Source organism: Pteropus vampyrus, unplaced genomic scaffold, assembly GCF_000151845.1.
Source record: "Pteropus vampyrus isolate Shadow unplaced genomic scaffold, Pvam_2.0 Scaffold44, whole genome shotgun sequence".
Taxonomy (NCBI): domain Eukaryota; kingdom Metazoa; phylum Chordata; class Mammalia; order Chiroptera; family Pteropodidae; genus Pteropus; species Pteropus vampyrus.
This window is the reverse complement of record NW_011888825.1, coordinates 8,308,955-8,319,564: the sequence shown is the minus strand read 5'-3', so window position 1 is coordinate 8,319,564 and position 10,610 is coordinate 8,308,955. Positions and strand designations below refer to the sequence as shown.

Sequence of the window (10,610 nt, the reverse complement as noted above, 5' to 3'; positions counted from 1 at the left end):
TTTTTTTTTTTAAAGTAACCAACGACCTGGTTAAGACAACATAAAACAGAAAATTATTTTGATGAAGCACAAAATCCTTGTTTTCTACTCAGAAAACTTTTCCATAATGTCAGTAGTAGACCTCCTTAGTTCAAGAAACACTTATTTAACAGAGAGCGAAAACCGAAGTCTAATTTTGCATTAGCTTACTTTTGATATTTAAATATATTTACTTAATTCTGTTTATTCTGAGAATAAACAAGAATTATGTTTATTCTTGTTTAGCTTAACCATATATATATTATATAAAATTTTCTCTTAATCTCCCAGTGAAATGAAAGCAAGGGGCCAAGAGGAAGAGACAGAAGACTCCAGGGACTCACCCATCCTGTTGTGGTCAAAAGGTGCTGCGCAGTCTTAATATGGGGTCTGGGTGAGGTGGTCCCTCAGCATGTCTTCTTTGCAATTCTGATGAGAGGCACCAAGTTTCAGGGAAGTTAGAGGAAGAGAAATAGTAAAGGCAGGCGGGTTCGATGGACACCCGCTCTGTCAGAGGGTTGACCTCAACCAGATCCCCAGAACAGCGTCAGCCGTTGCCCAAGGCCATTTGATCTACATGGCTGGGGATGAGTTCCCAGTCACCATCCAAAAAAAGAGGGGAGTCATGGAGTACCTGGGTGAATCATGTTTGTGTCTTTCTATCTCTTCATGGTTTCCAGGAAAGATGATGCAGGATAGGATAAATTCCCCTAAGTGGAAACTCAAGTTCTACATCAAGAGAGAGGAAACGCAGTAAAGAATTCAAGTTCACACCAGAGTTAGAAAAAAAAGAAAAGTTTATTAGAGAAGCAATAGTGGTCCACAGACAGAGCATGGTTTGCTCTTGAAGACAGAGAATGAGAGAAAGCCAAAGTTTTCGAGGAATTAAATTTATATCTGATTCTTAGTTTCTGCAAATTACAGTTTAAAGACTTTGTTTCCGTATTTTCCTTTGATGGTAAGGGTATGCAGTGTGAAAGGCATGTTAGTAATCTCAGCCTTTGTTCTGTATATTCTCCATGAAATGGCTGTAGAGAATGAATGGTTGGGTTTATTTTGTGTAGGGTATGACTTAAAGACTCTGTTTTCCTTTCATGGTGTGGGTAAATAGTTTGTTAGTAATTTCTTAGAAATCTTCCTTTGTTCTGAAAGTTACCCATTGTCTGGCAGCACATTGCAGACTCTGAATAAAGCTTGTCATCTTGTGTAGTTCTGATGCTTCTTTCCTATAGTAAAATGACTGGGAAAATATTATATGTATGTATGTATGTATGTATGTATGTATGTATGTATGTATGTATATGTAGGTATGGTGGTGTTGCAAGGTTTTTCCTTAAGGGGGCTTGGCTTCCCTTTCAAACAATGAGCTCTGGGCCTGTGAACTGACTTACGCCTGGGAATTTGGGAGGGAATATGATTTTTCATCATGACAGGTAACATTAGCCTTCTGCTCATGAGCTCTTGAATTTTTAAAGGTTATATAAATAAGCATGTCCTAATTGGCTATTAATCTTTCTCCCCACTAAGAGCACCATGATCCATTAGCCATCTCTCCAGATCCCTATCAGTCAAGGAACCCTGATGGCTAGCCCAGCCTTACTTTCCAAATACAATAATTATATTCACCTTCCTTTGATACTTAAATACAGTCAACTGGCCTCTGTCATTCCAGAATCTCATTATTCTCATTGATAGTAGCACCACTTACTCCCCACACTAGCCAAAATTAGGCTGCCACCATCAAGCAACTCAGAGATGTCGATGGCCTTAATAAGGCAATGTCCTCTGATGGGTTCTCAGGGCTTACACAGTAAATCAATTCCAACATTCCCACCTCCTTAACCCGTATAACCTTTCCTCAGTATTATGCCAAGGAAGTTCTGGTAATATCCTCCTCATTTTCCTAGGCCAATTTCCATTCCAATAGTCTATTAAGACCAGTTCAGGGTATTCTTTTTTTTTTCTTTCCAGAATTAAAAAAATAATAATATTTACTTAAAAGAAAAATGAAAAAAGGAAAGCTTCAAAACTAGAGTATGCTGCCATGTTAAGACTGTCTAATGTACAAAGTATTTGTAAAGAAGACATTTTACCAAAGAGCAATGTCATTAGGACGTATGGATTGCAATTATTAACAGATAATTTTATAATATAAAGGTGCTCATGGAAACCAGTGAAGAGAGGAAACATTGGAAATGGTGCAGAACAATGGGTAGGTGCTTTGGGAGTAAGGCTCTGAAAAAGAAGGACGCTGTCCCCAAGTCTGAGGTGGATACCTGGCAAACCATCTGGGTTCCAAGCGGGAGGAATGCACCTAGTAGGATTTGAGAACAGGGCACTGCTATAGCCTTCAAACAAGTCTCTAGTTTTTACTCCTAAGTGGATATGCTTTCCAGACTTCAACAAGGCCTCCTCAGGAGGATTTGCTTTCCAACATGTAGTAGTAACGATACAAGAAACCTAAGAGAATAGCATCTATGACGGGAAAAATCCAATGTGATTAGCAAATTTTGCATGTGTTATTTTTCAAAGGGTCCTTGCTTCCAGTTTCAGCTTTAAGGTCATTCAGATGCACATCACCAATATAGTACTGCTTTAGCATTTCTCTGGCACCAGAGGAGTGGCCTACGTCTTTAAAGCTTTCACTTGCATCTGCACCAGCAGAACCTCTTTTCCACCAGGATGTTTGTTAAGGACTTGCCAGTGGATCATCAGCCATATCTCTTTCAAGGAGTTGGACTTTGTCATCTCCTCTAAAAAAGTAACAGGTGACAGGGGTCTCCACCTCTTGCTCTTTTCCATTGCTGCCGCTTGCTTCTATAGTCACCATTGGGCCCGAGATACCTCTTCACCCAGCTCAGGGTATTCTTGCCATAGCTCTGGATTGTGACTTGTGGATGAAGGCCCCCAGGTGGGAAAAAACTCCCCTTACTCATGCTTATATTTCTTCCCTTCTCAATCCAACAGCTTCAAAATCTACTCTTCTACATGACCCCTTGTCTCTTCTTATACACAGCAGCCAGGGCCTGTGAGTCCTTTGGCATGTGTGCTATTTTCTCCCAGAGCTGGGACTGACTTCCTTGCTCAAGCTTTGTGGAGGCATGACTTTGGTTATTTGCTTTGAAACAAATCAAGAGTGGAGAGGTGGATTTCAGTAGAATGAATGACATTTTGCAGGGCATCTGCCTCAGCTGAGGTCACTATACAGTCTCCTCTGTAGAAAAGGAGGGGGCTTGAGGAGTCTGCAGATTCAAGCTTCTGAGGCTTATCTGCTGATATGCTCCTATTTCACAGTTCAGATCTCTCACTTTGACTAGGAGACCTGTCAAGACTATACGTTCTGTCTCTTTTTCAAGTCTGCCACTCCTGGGCCTGCTCTGCAGAACGTCTGTCCTATGGCTGCTTTTAAGGGGCCCTGTGGCTTTCTTAGTGTGACTGAAATTGGCTACCCTGAGACTACTGTTTTCTTTCTTTAACCAGGAGCCAGACTACTCTACAGTCCTAAAAATATCATTGCCTCCATACAATTTAAGTGCCACAGCTACTACCTATCCCCAAACTTTATCTCATTAATCACAGGTGAAATCTGAGTAATTGTGACATGCAGGGCTTACCCCTGCTTGCATGGGGTTATTTGCACCTCCACTCATCATCAGCAATAGTGTTTTTATTGCTGTCATACTGGTGAGTACTCTAATTCCAAAATCTCAACCACTCTGTTAGGCATAAACTGGGTTCCCTTTAAAGCAAAGCTTACTACATAGGGCTCATGACAGGGCTATGTTAAGGAGCACAGTGTCAGGAAACAAGAGTGACCAACAAGGGGAGTGAAACAGGGAAGAGGGGAGAGTCAATGTGAGACTGTGTTATAGATTAGGCTGCCACTAAGTGGGAAGGATTGCAGGGTCTGTAGGATTGTGCCCCAGGAACCTATATAAACTTCACCTGTCATCTCCCATTGATCAGTGGTTCACTCCACAGACTAACTCTCTTGTACTTCAGGGCTGCTCATACATACCTCAGGGCATTGTCAGTATGGAAATCCCAGAGCAGTGGGGGTGAGAGGCACAGTAGTGGCAGAAGATACTGTCAGGTTATCCCTGTGTGAAGCCATCAGGAGCACATGGAGAGCTAGGACCAGAGCCAGATGAGACAATGAGAGTCTGGTACAAGAGAAGGGTCAGAAACAGTGGGCAAATACAACGTGCTCCACCCCAACTACAGATCATCAAGTTCAGAGTGGCCAGGAATAAAGTCAAGGGAATGTGTGTAAGGGTCTCAAAGTTACATGAATTCTAGGGTACTGGTAGGGCCCAATGGTTTGATGGCTCAATCTTTAATGTGCTTCTGGGAGTGAGGACTGTAAAGAAACTGAATAAATGGAATGCTAGAATGACCTATTTGGGTTGCTGTTGTGTTGCTGTTGTTGATTTGTACATATAAAAGGGGAAGTTGAGTCAGATGTAACCCATCAAGAGCAACTGAGCTTCCAGAGTTAATTATGCTACCCCATTTATAGCCCTTGCATGGTCTTTTATCTAAGATGTTTCACCAGAGACCCCTAAAATCAGTGATTGTTAAAGCTAGAAGGGATGTTAGCAATAGCATCACACAAATCCTACACTCTGTGGATAAGAAAACAAAAAAAAGTCTCTCATGATATAATTATAACAACAATAATTACCACCACAATGATAATGTCAACTATCATTTTTGAGCACCTACTAGATACACTTTTTTAAAAACTTGAGAGCTTTCATTTTGCATATGAAAAAGAGTCTTAGATAGGCTCTGATTTAATCACACTGGGTGATTCTAATGACTAGAATGTAGACACTGATATTTAACTTAAAATTGTTTTGTTTCTTTCCCCCTGTCGCCCTTGTCCAAAAGGAGACTAGTGAACCTGAACCTTATAATCAATCCTCTCATTCCCTTCTTTAACTGCCTATCTATCCTCAGTATCTAGGTAAAAGGATAGGGGTAAGATACTAACCTCTGATTCATTTGAAATACAGTGTTGGAGGAGAGCTCTATGGATAATCTGCACCCCTAAAAAGATGAACAAGTGGGTTTTAGAGCAAATTAAGCCTCAAACATCACTGGAGGAAAAAATGACAAAACCGAAGCTGTCTTAATTTGGGCACATCATGAGAAGGCAGGGCTCTTTGGAAAAGACAATAATGCTGGGAAAATAGAAGGCAGCAGGAAAATAGGAAGACCAAATATGAGCTAGGTTGACTTCATAAAAGAAACCATAGACATGAGTCTACAGGAGCTGAGCAGGGCTGTCAAGGACAGGACACTGTGGACATCACTAATACCCAGAGTTGCCAGGAGTTGGAGCCAACTCGATGGCACACAACACACACACACACACACACAGAGGCTAACATTTGTGGAGTGACAGATATTCCAAGAAACTCTTCGTTTGATTAAAGTGATGTTGCTTTTAATTCTTGCAACAGCCTGGGATGCCTCATTTTGCAAATGAGAAAAGTTTTCAGAGAGATTAAATGAATTGCCTAAGACTTTTCAGCTAATAAAAAGCAGAGACAATGATTGGAACACAGTTTCGTCTACCTACAAATCCCTTTTTATTGATGCCATACAGCATAAAGATTGGGTTTGACAATTCTGATGGTTCATTTCATTTGAAAATAACAACGAGCTTTCACATCTTTCTGACAATGTAAGTGACTGAGAGGTTTTCAGTTCCCAATTTTCTGGCTTAAACTCCCTCTCTTTGACCTGATGTAAAAGAATTAGAAAGCAAACATTATGCATAGGTCTGCATGCAGAAATGAAGGACAGGCCCAGAGAGCTTTTGTTTTCAAGTCAAGCAAGGTTGCATAAGAGCCACAGGGCAGGGGATGGAACCCATCTGAAGTGGGGTTCATCAAACCAAGATGGCCAGAGGATGAACTTTCTATCCAGAAGACGTTCCAAGCCTATAATTGCTTTTGGCACAAATGTTTACAAGAATTTTTATAACCAGTGAATATCCAGAGAAATAGCCTTGCCCTTGCTGCATTAGGCAACATTCACAATGCAAACAGGCAGAGATAACAATAACTAGCAACTTGGTCTTGTGCAAATCCATTTTATGTATACTTCTGAAATAAGGTCTGCTGGCCAATTGTGCCACTGGAGATTTGGGAAGACTGGAGCTATACCACTCCCAGAGCAAGGTGAAGAGTAGGAAGGTGAGATCCACTTCCTAGAAAGAGGGAGGTACCGTTCTGAAGGTGGTCTGTGTATAAAGGAGTCAAAGGGAACTTCTTGTCTGGTCTTTTCTCACTGGCAACTGACTAATCCAGCCCTTGCTTACTTAATTGCTTCTAAACTGTCTTACTTGTGGTGATGCAGCTATCCATTATTAAATATTTATTACGGACAAGGCACCTTTTATGGTTGTCTCAAAATTTTATAACATTTTTGAGGGACAGGTATTATTCCACAGATAAGGAAGTTGGAACTCAGAGAACCTTGCCATGATCCCACAAGTAATCAGTGAGAGGGAGAATTCAAACTCAGATCTGGGTTATTGCAAAGCAGGGGTTGGCAAACTGTGGCTGGTGAGCCAAATCCAGTCCATTCATTACCTGTTTTTATAAATAAAGTTTTACTGGAACACAACCACACTCATTCATTTACATATTCTCTGTGGCTGCTTTTACACTATAAGAGTAGAGTCGAGTGGTTGCAAAAGAATTCAAATGGGCCTAAAAGCATAAAATATTTACTGTCGGGTCCTTTACAGAAAAAGTTCGCCAAATCCTGCTTGGAAGCCTGTTTTCTTGCCATTTCATCTCTCTTCTCTCTGCACCACTGATGTTAAATTACTTACAGTTGTCAACACTTGCTCTCAGCAGATAGGACAAAGGGCTTTGCACGAAAAGGACCTCAGCAGGACACCCACAGGAATTCAGGGTAATTGGAGTCAGAGACAATGAGTCCCAGGAAAGGAGAGGTCCATCAGCTCAGGGATCATCAGTATGTGAGTCCCTATTTTGGAAAGTCAAGGAGGTCTGGTGGGTTCCCTCTACCAATTTTGGCAGCCTGCTTGACCATCATCCCCACCTCCCTGAGGTTCATGCTCTGACTTATGGAATGTCACCCTGTTCTTTGTCGGTGCCAGCGACAGTGCAGGTGCACAGCGTCATCAGCATGCTCCAGGGGGTTCATTTACATGTTACTTCTGGGTGCCATGATCACCTAGATCTGAGTCTGGAAAGAGTGGGAGGGAGGGTTATAGCTACTCTTGGAATCTGCAGTAAGAGACTCCATTCTCAGGAGTCTGAGAGAAGAACTGATGTCATGGGGTATGAGGGAGGAAGCTGGAACCCTCCAGCTTTTGGTCCTTGCAGAGCAGTGGGACTTTAAGAAGTAAAGGAGGAAATCCCTGGGCAAGAGTTTGAGGGGACTATCATGAGAAGGGAACACAAACACCCACATTCTCAGTCTCACATAATATAAATAGTGCATATTGCATTGAGTTTACTGAGAGCAAAACCTATAAGTGGAGAAGTGTCAGAGCACACAGTGATGGCTCAGACAGCCTATGCTGCTAAGGACAAGACTGCAGTCCAAAAAAATCAGGCCATTGCTTCCAGCACCCATGGGGATGACTAGGCAAACAAATAATAAGATAGAGTTAGTCCAGGATTTGAAGGAAAGGTGGATTTAATGTGACATTAAAACATGATGAAGCCACGTTTTAATAGGTTCAGAGCAAAGCAGGGTGTGTGGCGAGGGTCAACACCAGGTCTGTACTACAGCTGGACCTAGAGTCTTGTTACTTTGGAAACAATAAATTCAAAATAGTTGGGGGTTCTAGTTCCATATTAGAAGATAAAAATAGATATTAGGGGATCAATAACAATGTTTGCCACAGTGGCAGAGCCCAGGTTTGGAATGCATCTGTCTGAGCCCCAAACCAGTGTTCTTAATCTTAGCTATTCATCTAACTCCATCTATAGACCTAGAAAAGTTTTTATTCCTGTAATGGCTCTATGATATATATGCATCTAAAGTCACACACATGAATGTGCCTCCATATAAAAAAAAAAAAAAAACAGGGGGCTGCTTATCAGATTTTCTCTTAACACTGTAGGGATTCAGAATGAGTCACCCTAAGATGTGCGTCCATAGTAAGCAGATTATTTTGGGCTAAAGATAACTGAAACCCTGGGGACTCAAGAGAAAATTCTGTGTCCTCCCTTAACTAATTAGAAGAATTTAAATTATAGACCTTGCTTATCATAAGAGATCATCAGAGATAACCTTTTCGATCTATCTATATAGTAGGCATACTACTACATCTGCTCTTCTTATTACCCTGCAATGACCTTCCTCCTCTCTGAAGCCCCAAGGTACCTTACCTCATTCTTAACTCAGAAGGCCATATATATCTCATTTATGTGGGGTCTCTGACTCTCTCATGTATGTGGGGTTCCCATATGTACATAGATAATTAAATTTGGTTATTTTCTCTTGTGGCTCTGTCTCATGTAGATTTAATTATTAGACCAGTTGAAAGAACCTTGAAGGATAGAGGAAAGTTTCTTCCTCTCCAATAACACATTCTTCCTACTTGTTCCACAGTTTTGTCAGCAGCTAACAATTAAGTTTAAAGGAAAATTTGGAAGAAAAATTTTCAATAGAAAAACTTCTCATTTCTTTTATTATTCATAGTCAGTGTTCAAAAGTCAAGAAGTACAAATAGATAGATTCATATTTTTGGTGGCCAGGAAGCCAGTTCCAGCTCAGATACTGAATTGCCACAGGACTCTGAGCAAAGTTCTGTGGACCAAAAAGGAGTACTGTAGTAAATCTAACCAAAAGTAACCTCACAGGGTGATCTGATCATAAATTCCTAATTGGACAAGTCATAGTGGTTAGTCATGCCCCAGGCATACACCTTTTTTTAGCAAAATGTTTATCTTTTCCTTAAGCAAGCCCTGTCCATTGTTCTTGTGCATCTAGGTTAACATACGTTTGAAATGCCAGTAGTAATTCTCTTTTTCAGACTCCTTAAAGGCATAACCACCCTCAAGAGAGTATATAATATTAACTATGCTGTAATCCAACCCTGCCTTGCTTTCATGTGACCTTCCTTACATTCCTCCTTAATTCCAAATGTGTAAAAGAAACTGCAAAACTATCATTCTCTGGAGCATCTGAGATCTTGCTTCCTGGAATTGTCATCACTAAAATAAACTCTTATAAAAATTCTTTACAGGTTTCTATGTTTTTTACATCATTAGTCCTTTACCCTCTCTGCATCTCATTTTTGCTTCTACAACACAAGAAGGATGAGTTGATTGACTCCTGAAGAGCCTTCTATCTCTTTAGGTCTGTGGATTTCCTGTGAAATCTCAAGTCTAAATGGGTTCCTACAACCTTCATTTCCCTTCTGATGTTTTCTTCTCTGACGGTAAGAATCCCTGCTTAGTTAATCAAATGTAGAAGATCCCACTTTTGTGGGAATAGGTTTCTTCTCCCCATTCAACACAGAACCCCAATGTTAAAACTTTCTGGTGGCCCTCCTCAATCTGTGGAAATATCATATTATATGGAGGTGGAGGCTGTTACTCTTTTTTAAAAACCGTAGTACGGAACAGAATAGAGAACACAGAAATAAATCCATACCTGTATGGTCAATTAGCTTACAACAAAGGAGGCAAGAATATACAGTAGGATAAAGATGGTCTATTCAGTAAGCGGTGTTGGGAAAACTTGACAGAGACATGCAAAATAAATGAAACTAGGTCACCTTTTTATACCATATACGAGAATAAACTCAAAATGAATTAAAGACATAAATGTAAGACTCGAAACCATAAAACTCTTAGAAGAAAACATGAAATAAATTCACTGTGGTGAATTTTACATAACATAAAATTTATAATTTTAACCATTTTTAAGTGTACAATTCAGAGGCATTAAGTACATTCACTTTGTTATGCAACTATTTCAAGAAAACATGAAATAAATTCACTGTGGTGAATTTTACATAACATAAAATTTATAATTTTAACCATTTTTAAGTGTACAATTCAGAGACATTAAGTACATTCACTTTGTTATGCAACTATTACCACTATACATCTCCAGAACATTTTCATCTTCCCAAACTGAAACTCTGTACCTATTAAACTCTAACTCCCCATACCCATCCCACAAGTTCATTGGAGTCACCAGTCTATTTTCTGTCTTTATGAATTTGGCTATCCTAGGTATCAAATATAAGTGGAATAATATTTGTCCTTTTGTGTCTGGTTTACTTCACTTGAATAATGTTTTCAAGGTTCATTGATGTTGTAGCAGGTCAATTTTATTTGTTTTTAAGGCTGAATAGTATTGAATTGTATGTATATACATATTTTGTTCATTCATTCATCTTGTGATGAATATTTAGGTTCTTTCTAACTTTTGGCTGTTGTAAATAATGCTGCTATGAACATTGGTGTACAAGTATTGTTTAAGTCCCTATTATCAATTCTTTGGGATACATCTTTAGGAGTGGAATTGCTGGATCATATGGTAATTCTATATTTAACTTTTTGAGGAACTGTTAAACTGTTTTC

General features: G+C 39.9%; 1 pseudogene; it reads right to left on the bottom strand.

Moving 5' to 3' along the window:
- Positions 1-2,431: 2,431 nt before the first annotated feature.
- On the bottom strand, positions 2,432-2,854 carry LOC105291307 (annotated as a pseudogene).
- Positions 2,855-10,610: the final 7,756 nt, after the last annotated feature.